Source organism: Schistocerca americana, chromosome 3 (assembly GCF_021461395.2).
Source record: "Schistocerca americana isolate TAMUIC-IGC-003095 chromosome 3, iqSchAmer2.1, whole genome shotgun sequence".
NCBI lineage: Eukaryota > Metazoa > Arthropoda > Insecta > Orthoptera > Acrididae > Schistocerca > Schistocerca americana.
This window is the reverse complement of record NC_060121.1, coordinates 24,535,864-24,549,303: the sequence shown is the minus strand read 5'-3', so window position 1 is coordinate 24,549,303 and position 13,440 is coordinate 24,535,864.

Genomic DNA, 13,440 nt, shown 5'->3' with positions numbered 1-13,440 from the left:
GTCTTTTGTATTTAATTCCGATGCAATTTCTGTGTTTCATCGTCAATAAGAAGGTCAGAGGGATACAGTAAACCTGAAGTGAAGCATCTGAATCAATAACTAGTGTCACAGGAATGGTTCAAAACATAGACGGCAAGAAGAGCCAGTCGTCTTGTACTTGAGTCGGCATTGAGCCTTTTGTATTTAATTCCGATGCAATCTCTGTGTTTCATCGTCAATAAGAATGTCAGAGGTATACAGTAAACCTGAAGTGAAGCATCGGAATCTATAACTAGTGTCACAGGAATGGTTCAAAATATAGACAGTAGGAAGAGTCAGTCTTCTAGTACTTAAGTCGGCATTGTGCCTTTTGTATTTAATTCCGATGCAATTTCTGTGTTTCATCGTCAATAAGAAGGTCAGAGGGATACAGTAATCCTGAAGTGAAGCATCGGAATCGATAACTAGTGTCACAGGAATGGTTCAAAACATAGACGATAAGAAGAGCCAGTCTTCTTGTACTTGAGTCTTCATTGTGCCTCTTGTATTAAATTCCGATGCATTTTCTGTGTTTCATCGTCAACAAGGGGGACAGAGGCATACAGTAAACCTGAAGTAAAGCATCTGAATCTATAACTAGTGTCACAGGAATGGTTCAAACATAGACAGTAAGAAGAGTCAGTTTTCTTGTACTTAAGTCCGCATTGTGCCTTTTGTATATAATTCCGATGCAATTTCTGTGCTTCATCGTCAATAAGAAGGTCAGAGGGTTGCGGTAAACCTGAAGTGAAGCATCGGAATCTATAACTAGTGTCACAGGAATGGTTCAAAACATAGACAGTAGGAAGAGTCAGTCTCCTAGTACTGAAGTCGGCATTGTGCCTTTTGTATTTAATTCCGATGCAATTTCTGTGTTTCATCGTCAATAAAAAGGTGAGAGGGATACAGTAAAACTTAAGTGAAGCATCGGAATCTGTAACTAGTGTCACAGGAATGGTTCTAAACATAGACGGTAAGAAGGGTCAATCTTCCTGTACTGAAGTCGGCATTGAGCATTTTGTATTTACCTAAGATGCAATTTCTGTGTTTTTATCGTCAATAAGAATGTCAGAGGGATACAGTAAACCTGAAGTGAAGTATCGGAAACTATAACTAGTGTCACAGGATTGGTTCAAAACACAGACAATAAGAAGGGTCAGTCTTCTTGTACTTAAGTCGGCATTGTGCCACTTGTATATAGTTCCGAGGTAATGTCTGTGTGTCATCGTCAATATGAAGGTCAGAGGGATACTGTAAACCTGAAGTGAAGAATCGGAATCTATAACTAGTGTCACAGGAATGGTTCTAACATAGACAGTAAGGAGAGCCAGTCTGCTTGTACTTGAGTCGGCATTGTGTCTTTTGTATTTAATTCCGATGCAATTTTTGTGTTTCATCGTCATTAAGAAGTTCAGAGGGATACAGTAAACCTGAAGTGAAGCATCTGAATCAATAACTAGTGTCACAGGAATGGTTCAAAACATAGACGGCGAAAGGAGCCAGTCGTCTTGTACTTGAGTCGGCATTGAGCCTTTTGTATTTAATTCCGATGCAATTTCTGTGTTTCATCGTCAATAAGAAGGTGAGAGGGATACAGTAAACCTGAAGTGAAGCATCTGAATCAATAACTAGTGTCACAGGAATGGTTCAAAACATAGACGATAAGAAGAGCCAGTCTTCTTGTACTTGAGTCTTCATTGTGCCTCTTGTATTAAATTCCGATGCATTTTCTGTGTTTCATCGTCAACAAGGGGGACAGAGGCATACAGTAAACCTGAAGTAAAGCATCTGAATCTATAACTAGTGTCACAGGAATGGTTCAAACATAGACAGTAAGAAGAGTCAGTTTTCTTGTACTTAAGTCCGCATTGTGCCTTTTGTATATAATTCCGATGCAATTTCTGTGCTTCATCGTTAATAAGAAGGTCAGAGGGTTGCGGTAAACCTGAAGTGAAGCATCGGAATCTATAACTAGTGTCACAGGAATGGTTCAAAACATAGACAGTAGGAAGAGTCAGTCTCCTAGTACTGAAGTCGGCATTGTGCCTTTTGTATTTAATTCCGATGCAATTTCTGTGTTTCATCGTCAATAAAAAGGTGAGAGGGATACAGTAAAACTTAAGTGAAGCATCGGAATCTATAACTAGTGTCACAGGAATGGTTCAAAACATAGACGGTAAGAAGGGTCAATCTTCCTGTACTGAAGTCGGCATTGAGCATTTTGTATTTACCTAAGATGCAATTTCTGTGTTTTTATCGTCAATAAGAATGTCAGAGGGATACAGTAAACCTGAAGTGAAGTATCGGAAACTATAACTAGTGTCACAGGAATGGTTCAAAACACAGACAATAAGAAGGGTCAGTCTTCTTGTACTTAAGTCGGCATTGTGCCACTTGTATATAGTTCCGAGGTAATTTCTGTGTGTCATCGTCAATATGAAGGTCAGAGGGATACTGTAAACCTGAAGTAAAGCATCGGAATCTATAACTAGTGTCACAGGAATGGTTCTAACATAGACAGTAAGGAGAGCCAGTCTGCTTGTACTTGAGTCGGCATTGTGTCTTTTGTATTTAATTCCGATGCAATTTTTGTGTTTCATCGTCATTAAGAAGTTCAGAGGGATACAGTAAACCTGAAGTGAAGCATCTGAATCAATAACTAGTGTCACAGGAATGGTTCAAAACATAGACGGCGAAAGGAGCCAGTCGTCTTGTACTTGAGTCGGCATTGAGCCTTTTGTATTTAATTCAGATGCAATTTCTGTGTTTCATCGTCAATAAGAATGTCAGACGGATACAGTAAACCTGAAGTGAGGCATCGGAATCTATAACTAGTGTCACAGGAATGGTTAAAAATGTAGACAGTAGGAAGAGTCAGTCTTCTATTACTTATGTCGGCATTGTGCCTTTTGTATTTTATTCCGATGCAATTTCTGTGTTTCATCGTCAATAAGAAGGTAAGAAGGATACAGTAATCCTGAAGTGAAGCATCGGAAACTATAACTAGTGTCACAGGAATGGTTCAAAACATGGACAATAAGAAGAGCCAGTCTTCTTGTACTTGAGTCGGCATTGTGCCCCTTGTATTTAATTCCGATGCAATTTCTGTGTTTCATCGTCAATAAGGGGGACAGAGGGATACAGTAAACCTGAAGTGAAGCATCTGAATCTATAACTAGTGTCACAGGAATGGTTCAAAACATAGACAGTAAGAAGAGTCAGTTTTCTTGTACTTAAGTCGGATTGTGCCTTTTCTATTTATTTCCGATGCAATTTCTGTGCTTCATCGTCAATAAGATGATCAGAGGGTTACAGTAAACCTGAAGTGAAGCATCGGAATCTATAAGTAGTGTCACAGGAATGTTTCAAAGCATAGACAGTAAGAAGAGCCAGTCTGCTTGTACTTGAGTCGGCATTGTGCCTTTTGTATTTAATTCCGATGCAATTTCTGTGTTTTATCGTCAATAAGAAGGTCGGAGGGATACACTAAACCTGAAGTGAAGCATCTGAATCTATAACTAGTGTCACAGGAATGGTTCAAAACATAGACAGTAAGAAGAGCCAGTCTTCTTGTACTTGAGTCGGCATTGAGCCTTTTGTATTTAATTCCGATGCAATTTCTGTGTGTCATCGTCAATAAGAAGGTCAGAGGGATACAGTAAACCTGAAGTGAGGCATCGGAATCTATAACTAGTATCACAGGAATGGTTCTAAACATAGACATTAGGAAGAGTCAGACTTCTAGTACTTAGGTCGGCATTGTGCCTTTTGTATTTAATTCCGATGCAATTTCTGTGTTTCATCGTCAATAAGAAGGTCAGAGGGATACAGTAATCCTGAAGTGAAGCATCGGAATCTATAATTAGTGTCACAGGAATGGTTCAAACATGGACAATAAGAAGCGCCAGTCTTGTTGTACTTGAGTCGGCATTGTGCCTCTTGTATTTAATTCCGATGCAATTTCTATGTTTCATCGTCAATAAGGCGGACAGAGGGATACAGTAAACCTGAAGTGAAGCATCTGAATCTATAACTAGTGTCACAGGAATGGTTCAAAACATAGACAGTAAGAAGAGTCAGTTTTCTTGTACTTAAGTCGGCATTGTGCCTTTTGTATTTAATTCCGATGCAATTTCTGTGCTTCATCGTCAATAAGAAGATCAGAGGGTTACAGTTAACCTGAAGTGAAGCATCGGAATCTATAACTAGTGTCACAGGAATGGTTCAAAACATAGACAGTAGGAAGAGTCAGTCTTCTAGTAATGAAGTCGGCATTGTGCGTTTTATATTTAATTCCGATGCAATTTCTGTGTTTCATCGTCAATAAGAAGGTCACAGGGATACAGTAAACAAGAAATGAAGCATCTGAATCAATAACTAGTGTCACAGGAATGGTTCAAAACTTAGACAATAAGAAGGGTCAGTCTTCTTGTACTGAAGTCGGCATTGTGCCACTTGTATATAATTCCGATGTAATTTCTGTGTTTCATCGTCAACATGAAGGTGAGAGGGATACAGTAAACCTGAAGTGAAGCATCGGAATCTGTAACTATTGTCACAGGAATGGTTCAAAACATAGACAGTAAGAAGAGTCAGTTTTCTTGTACTTAAGTCGGCATTGTGCCTTTTGTATTTAATTCCGATGCAATTTCTGTGCTTCATCGTCAATAAGAAGGTCACACGGATACAGTAAACATGAAGTGAAGCATCTGAATCAATAACTAGTGTCACAGGAATGGTTCAAAACTTAGACAATAAGAAGGTCAGTCTTCTTGTACTGAAGTCGGCATTGTGCCTTTTGTATTTAATTCCGATGCAATTTCTGTGTTTCATCGTCAATAAGAAGGTCACATTGATACAGTAAACATGAAGTGAAGCATCTGAATCAATAACTAGTGTCACAGGAATGGTTCAAAACTTAGACAATAAGAAGGGTCAGTCTTCTTGTTCTTAAGTCGGCATTGTGCCACTTGTATTTAATTCCGACGCAATTTCTGAGTTTCATCGTCAACAAGGCGGACAGAGGGATACAGTAAACCTGAGGTGAAGCATCTGAATCTATAACTAGTGTCACAGGAATGGTTCAAAACATAGGCAGTAAGAAGAGTTAGTTTTCTTGTACTTAAGTTGGCATTGTGCCTTTTCTATTTAATTCCGATGCAATTTCTGTGCTTCATCGTCAATAAGAAGATCAGAGGGTTACAGTAAACCTGAAGTGAAGCATCGGAATCTATAAGTAGTGTCAAAGGAATGTATCAAAACATAGACAGTAAGAAGAGCCAGTCTGCTTGTACTTGAGTCGGCATTGTGCCTTTTGTATTTAATTCCGATGCAATTTCTGTGTTTTATCGTCAATAAGAAGGTCGGAGGGATACACTAAACCCGAAGTGAAGCATCTGAATCTATAACTAGTGTCACAGGAATGGTTCAAAACATAGACGGTAAGAAGAGCCAGTCTTCTTGTACTTGAGTCGGCATTGAGCCTTTTGTATTTAATTCCGATGCAATTTCTGTGTTTCATCGTCAATAAGAAGGTCAGAGGGATACAGTAAACCTGAAGTGAAGCATCGGAATCTATACCTAGTATCACAGGAATGGTTCAAAACATAGACATTAGGAAGAGTCAGTTTTCTAGTACTTAAGTCGGCATTGTGCCTCTTGTATTTAATACCGATGCAATTTCTATGTTTCATCGTCAATAAGAATGTCACAGGGATACAGTAAACATGAAATGAAGCATCTGAATCAATAACTAGTGTCACAGGAATGGTTCAAAACTTAGACAATAAGAAGGGTCAGTCTTCTTGTACTGAAGTCGGCATTGTGCCACTTGTATATAATTCCGATGTAATTTCTGTGTTTCATCGTCAACATGAAGGTGTGAGGGATACAGTAAACCTGAAGTGAAGCATCGGAATCTGTAACTAGTGTCACAGGAATGGTTCAAAACATAGACAGTAAGAAGAGTCAGTTTTCTTGTACTTAAGTCGGCATTGTGCCTTTTGTATTTAATTCCGATGCAATTTCTGTGCTTCATCGACAATAAGAAGGTCACATGAATACAGTAAACATGAAGTGAAGCATCTGAATCAATAACTAGTGTCACAGGAATGGTTCGAAACTTAGACAATAAGAAGGGTCAGTCTTCTTGTACTGAAGTCGGCATTGTGCCTTTTGTATGTAATTCCGATGCAATGTCTGTGTTTCATCGTCAATAAGAAGGTCACATTGATACAGTAAACATGAAGTGAAGCATCTGAATCAATAACTAGTGTCACTGGAATGGTTCAAAACTTAGACAATAAGAAGGGTCAGTCTTCTTGTTCTTAAGTCGGCATTGTGCCACTTGTATTTAATTCCGACGCAATTTCTGAGTTTCATCGTCAATAAGGCGGACAGAGGGATACAGTAAACCTGAGGTGAAGCATCTGAATCTATAACTAGTGTCACAGGAATGGTTCAAAACATAGACAGTAAGAAGAGTTAGTTTTCTTGTACTTAAGTCGGCATTGTGCCTTTTCTATTCAATTCCGATGCAATTTCTGTGCTTCATCGTCAATAAGAAGATCAGAGGGTTACAGTAAACCTGAAGTGAAGCATCGGAATCTATATTAGTGTCAAAGGAATGTATCAAAACATAGACAGTAAGAAGAGCCAGTCTGCTTGTACTTGAGTCGGCATTGTGCCTTTTGTATTTAATTCCGATGCTATTTCTGTGTTTTATCGTCAATAAGAAGGTCGGAGGGATACAGTATACCTGAAGTGAAGCATCTTAATCTATAACTAGTGTCACAGGAATGGTTCAAAACATAGACAGTAAGAAGAGTCAGTTTTCTTGTACTTAAGTCGGCATTGTGCCTTTTTTATTTAATTCCGATGTAATTTCTGTGTGTCATCGTCAATACGAACGTCAGAGGGATACAGTAAACCTGAAGTGAAGCATCGGAATCTATAACTAGATTCACAGGAATGGTTCAAATCATAGATAGTGAGGAGAGTCAGTTTTTTGTACTTAAGTCGGCATTGTGCCTTTTGTATTTAATCCCGATGCAATATCTGTGTTTCATCGTCAGTAAGAAGGTCAGAGGGATACAGTAATCTGAAGTGAAGCATTGAAATCTATAACTAGTTTAACAGGAATGATTCACAACATAGACAGTACGAAGAGTCAGTCCTCTTGTACTTAAGTCGGCATTGTGCCATTTGTATTTCATGCCGATGAAATTTCTGTGTTTCATCGTCAATAAGAAGGTCAGAGGGATACAGTAAACTTGAAGTGAGGCATCAGAATCTATAACTAGTGTCACAGGAATATTTCATAACATAGACAGTAAGAAGAGTCAGTTTTCTTGTACTTAAGTGGGCATTGTGATTTTTGTATTTAATTCCGATGCAATTTCTGTGCTTCATCGTCAATAAGAAGGTCAGAGTGTTACAGTAAACTTGAAGTGAAGCATCGGAATCTATAACTAGTGTCACAGGAATGGTTCAAAACATAGACAGTAGGAAGAGTCAGTCTTCTAGTACTGAAGTCGGCATTGTGCCTTTTGTATTTAATTCCGATGCAATTTCTGTGTTTCATCTTCAATACGAAGTTCACAGGGATACAGTAAACCTGAAGTGAAGCATCGGAATCTTTAACTAGTGTCACAGGAATGGTTCTAACATAGACAGGAAGAAGAGCCAGTCTGCTTGTACATGAGTCGGCATTGTGTCTTTTGTATTTAATTCCGATGCAATTTCTGTGTTTCATCGTCAATAGGAAGGTCAGAGGGATACAGTAAACCTGAAGTGAAGCATCTGAATCAATAACTAGTGTCACAGGAATGGTTCAAAACATAGACGGCAAGAAGAGCCAGTCGTCTTGTACTTGAGTCGGCATTGAGCCTTTTGTATTTAATTCCGATGCAATCTCTGTGTTTCATCGTCAATAAGAATGTCAGAGGGATACAGTAAACCTGAAGTGAAGCATCGGAATCTATAACTAGTGTCACAGGAATGGTTCAAAATATAGACAGTAGGAAGAGTCAGTCTTCTAGTACTTAAGTCGGCATTGTGCCTTTTGTATTTAATTCCGATGCAATTTCTGTGTTTCATCGTCAATAAGAAGGTCAGAGGGATACAGTAATTCTGAAGTGAAGCATCGGAATCGATAACTAGTGTCACAGGAATGGTTCAAAGCATAGACGATAAGAAGAGCCAGTCTTCTTGTACTTGAGTCTTCATTGTGCCTCTTGTATTAAATTCCGATGCATTTTCTGTGTTTCATCGTCAACAAGGGGGTCAGAGGCATACAGTAAACCTGAAGTAAAGCATCTGAATCTATAACTAGTGTCACAGGAATGGTTCAAACATAGACAGTAAGGAGAGGCAGTCTGCTTGTACTTGAGTCGGCATTGTGCCTTTTGTATTTAATTCCGATGCAATTTCTGTGTTTCATCGTCAATAAAAAGGTGAGAGGGATACAGTAAAACTTAAGTGAAGCATCGGAATCTATAACTAGTGTCACAGGAATGGTTCAAAACATAGACGGTAAGAAGGGTCAATCTTCCTGTACTGAAGTCGGCATTGAGCATTTTGTATTTACCTAAGATGCAATTTCTGTGTTTTTATCGTCAATAAGAATGTCAGAGGGATACAGTAAACCTAAAGTGAAGTATCGGAAACTATAACTAGTGTCACAGGAATGGTTCAAAACACAGACAATAAGAAGGGTCAGTCTTCTTGTACTTAAGTCGGCATTGTGCCACTTGTATATAGTTCCGAGGTAATTTCTGTGTGTCATCGTCAATATGAAGGTCAGAGGGATACTGTAAACCTGAAGTGAAGCATCGGAATCTATAACTAGTGTCACAGGAATGGTTCTAACATAGACAGTAAGGAGAGCCAGTCTGCTTGTACTTGAGTCGGCATTGTGTCTTTTGTATTTAATTCCGATGCAATTTTTGTGTTTCATCGTCATTAAGAAGTTCAGAGGGATACAGTAAACCTGAAGTGAAGCATCTGAATCAATAACTAGTGTCACAGGAATGGTTCAAAACATAGACGGCGAAAGGAGCCAGTCGTCTTGTACTTGAGTCGGCATTGAGCCTTTTGTACTTAATTCCGATGCAATTTCTGTGTTTCATCGTCAATAAGAATGTCAGAGGGATACAGTAAACCTGAAGTGAGGCATCGGAATCTATAACTAGTGTCACAGGAATGGTTAAAAATGTAGACAGTAGGAAGAGTCAGTCTTCTATTACTTATGTCGGCATTGTGCCTTTTGTATTTAATTCCGATGCAATTTCTGTGTTTCATCGTCAATAAGAAGGTCAGAAGGATACAGTAATCCTGAAGTGAAGCATCGGAAACTATAACTAGTGTCACAGGAATGGTTCAAAACATGGACAATAAGAAGAGCCAGTCTTCTTGTACTTGAGTCGGCATTGTGCCTCTTGTATTTAATTCCGATGCAATTTCTGTGTTTCATCGTCAATAAGGCGGACAGAGGGATACAGTAAACCTGGAGTGAAGCATCTGAATCTATAACTAGTGTCACAGGAATGGTTCAAAACATAGACAGTAAGAAGAGTCAGTTTTCTTGTACTTAAGTCGGATTGTGCCTTTTCTATTTAATTCCGATGCAATTTCTGTGCTTCATCGTCAATAAGATGATCAGAGGGTTACAGTAAACCTGAAGTGAAGCATCGGAATCTATAAGTAGTGTCACAGGAATGTTTCAAAACATAGACAGTAAGAAGAGCCAGTCTGCTTGTACTTGAGTCGGCATTGTGCCTTTTGTATTTAATTCCGATGCAATTTCTGTGTTTTATCGTCAATAAGAAGGTCGGACGGATACACTAAACCTGAAGTGAAGCATCTGAATCTATAACTAGTGTCACAGGAATGGTTCAAAACATAGACAGTAAGAAGAGCCAGTCTTCTTGTACTTGAGTCGGCATTGAGCCTTTTGTATTTAATTCCGATGCAATTTCTGTGTTTCATCGTCAATAAGAAGGTCAGAGGGATACAGTAAACCTGAAGTGAAGCATCGGAATCTATAACTAGTATCACAGGAATGGTTCAAAACATGGACATTAGGAAGAGTCAGACTTCTAGTACTTAGGTCGGCATTGTGCCTTTTGTATTTAATTCCGATGCAATTTCTGTGTTTCATCGTCAATAAGTAGGTCAGAGGGATACAGTAATCCTGAAGTGAAGCATCGGAATCTATAATTAGTGTCACAGGAATGGTTCAAAACATGGACAATAAGAAGCGCCAGTCTTGTTGTACTTGAGTCGGCATTGTGCCTCTTGTATTTAATTCCGATGCAATTTCTATGTTTCATCGTCAATAAGGCGGACAGAGGGATACAGTAAACCTGAAGTGAAGCATCTGAATCTATAACTAGTGTCACAGGAATGGTTCAAAACATAGACAGTAAGAAGAGTCAGTTTTCTTGTACTTAAGTCGGCATTGTGCCTTTTGTATTTAATGCCGATGCAATTTCTGTGCTTCATCGTCAATAAGAAGATTAGATGGTTACAGTTAACCTGAAATGAAGCATCGGAATCTATAACTAGTGTCACAGGAATGGTTCAAAACATAGACAGTAGGAAGAGTCAGTCTTCTAGTAATGAAGTCGGCATTGTGCCTTTTATATTTAATTCCGATGCAATTTCTGTGTTTCATCGTCAATAAGAATTTCACAAGGATACAGTAAACATGAAGTGAAGCATCTGAATCAATAACTAGTGTCACAGGAATGGTTCAAAACTTAGACAATAAGAAGGGTCAGTCTTCTTGTACTGAAGTCGGCATTGTGCCACTTGTATATAATTCCGATGTAATTTCTGTGTTTCATCGTCAACATGAAGGTGAGAGGGATACAGTAAACCTGAAGTGAAGCATCGGAATCTATAACTAGTGTCACAGGAATGGTTCAAAACATAGACAGTAAGAAGAGTCAGTTTTCTTGTACTTAAGTCGGCATTGTGCCTTTTGTATTTAATTCCGTTGCAATTTCTGTGCTTCATCGTCAACAAGAAGGTCACAGGGATACAGTAAACATGAAGTGAAGCATCTGAATCAATAACTAGTGTCACAGGAATGGTTCAAAACTTAGACAATAAGAAGGGTCAGTCTTCTTGTACTGAAGTCGGCAGTGTGCCACTTGTATATAATTCCGATGTAATTTCTGTGTTTCATCGTCAACATGAAGGTGAGAGGGATACAGTAAACCTGAAGTGAAGCATCGGAATCTATAACTAGTGTCACAGGAATGGTTCAAAACATAGACAGTAAGAAGAGTCAGTTTTCTTGTACTTAAGTCGGCATTGTGCCTTTTGTATTTAATTCCGATGCAATTTCTGTGCTTCATCGTCAACAAGAAGGTCACAGGGATACAGTAAACATGAAGTGAAGCATCTGAATCAATAACTAGTGTCACAGGAATGGTTCAAAACTTAGACAATAAGAAGGGTCAGTCTTCTTGTACTGAAGTCGGCATTGTGCCTTTTGTATTTAATTCCGATGCAATTTCTGTGTTTCATCGTCAATAAGAAGGTCACATTGATACAGTAAACATGAAGTGAAGCATCTGAATCAATAACTAGTGTCACAGGAATGGTTCAAAACTTAGACAATAAGAAGGGTCAGTCTTCTTGTTCTTAAGTCGGCATTGTGCCACTTGTATTTAATTCCGACGCAATTTCTGAGTTTCATCGTCAATAAGGCGGACAGAGGGATACAGTAAACCTGAGGTGAAACATCTGAATCTATAACTAGTGTCACAGAAATGGTTCAAAACATAGACAGTAAGAAGAGTTAGTTTTCTTGTACTTAAGTCGGCATTGTGCCTTTTCTATTTAATTCCGATGCAATTTCTGTGCTTCATCGTCAATAAGAAGATCAGAGGGTTACAGTAAACCTGAAGTGAAGCATCGGAATCTATAAGTAGTGTCAAAGGAATGTATCAAAACATAGACAGTAAGAAGAGCCAGTCTGCTTGTACTTGAGTCGGCATTGTGCCTTTTGTATTTAATTCCGATGCAATTTCTGTGTTTTATCGCCAATAAGAAGGTCGGAGGGATACACTAAACCCGAAGTGAAGCATCTGAATCTATAACTAGTGTCACAGGAATGGTTCAAAACATAGACGGTAAGAAGAGCCAGTCTTCTTGTACTTGAGTCGGCATTGAGCCTTTTGTATTTAATTCCGATGCAATTTCTGTGTTTCATCTTCAATACGAAGGTCACAGGGATACAGTAAACATGAAGTGAAGCATCTGTATCAATAACTAGTGTCACAGGAATGGTTCAAAACTTAGACAATAAGAAGGGTCAGTCTTCTTGCACTTAAGTCGGCATTGTGCCACTTGTATATAATTCCGATGTAATTTCTGTGTTTCATCGTCAATATGAGGGTCAGAGGGATACAGTAAACCTGAAGTGAAGCATCGGAATCTATAACTAGTGTCACAGGAATGGTTCAAAACGTAGACAGTAAGAATAGCCAGTCTGCCTGTACTTGTGTCGGCAATGTGCCTTTTGTATTTAATTCCGATGCAATTTCTGTGTTTCATCGTCAATGAGAAGGTCGGAGGGATACAGTAAGCCTGAAGTGAAGCATCGGAATCTATAACTAGTGTCACAGGAATGGTTCAAAACATAGATGGGAAGAAGAGCCAGTCTTCTTGTACTTGAGTCGGCATTGAGCCTTTTGAATTTAATTCCGATGCAATTTCTGTGTTTCATCGTCAATAAGAAGGTCAGAGGGATACAGTAAACGTGAAGTGAAGCATCGGAATCTATAACTAGTGTCAAAGGAATGGCTCAAAACATAGACAGTAGGATGAGTCAGTCTTCTAGTACTTAAGTCGGCATTGTGCCTTTTGTATTGAATTCCGATGCAATTTCTGTGTTTCATCGTCAATAAGAAGGTCAGAGGGATACAGTAATCCTGAAGTGAAGCATCGGAATCTATAACTAGTGTCACAGGAATGGTTCAAAACATGGACAATAAGAAGAGCCAGTCTTCTTGTACTTGAGTCGGCATTGTGCCTCTTGTATTTAATTCCGATGCAATTTCTGTGTTTTATCGTCAATAAGGCGGACAGAGGGATACAGTAAACCTGATGTGAAGAATCTGAATCTATAACTAGTGTCACAGGAATGGTTCAAAACATAGACAGTAAGAAGAGTCAGTTTTCTTGTACTTAAGTCGGCATTGTGCCTTTTGTATTTAATTCCGATGCAATTTCTGTGTTTCATCGTCAATAAGAGGGTCAGAGGCATACAGTCAACCTGATGTAAAGCATCAAAATCCATAACTAGTGTCACAGGAACGGTTCAAAACATAGACAGTAAGAAGAGTAAGTTTTCTTGTACTTAAGTCGGCATTGTGCCTTTTGTAATTAATTCCGATGTAATTTCTGTGT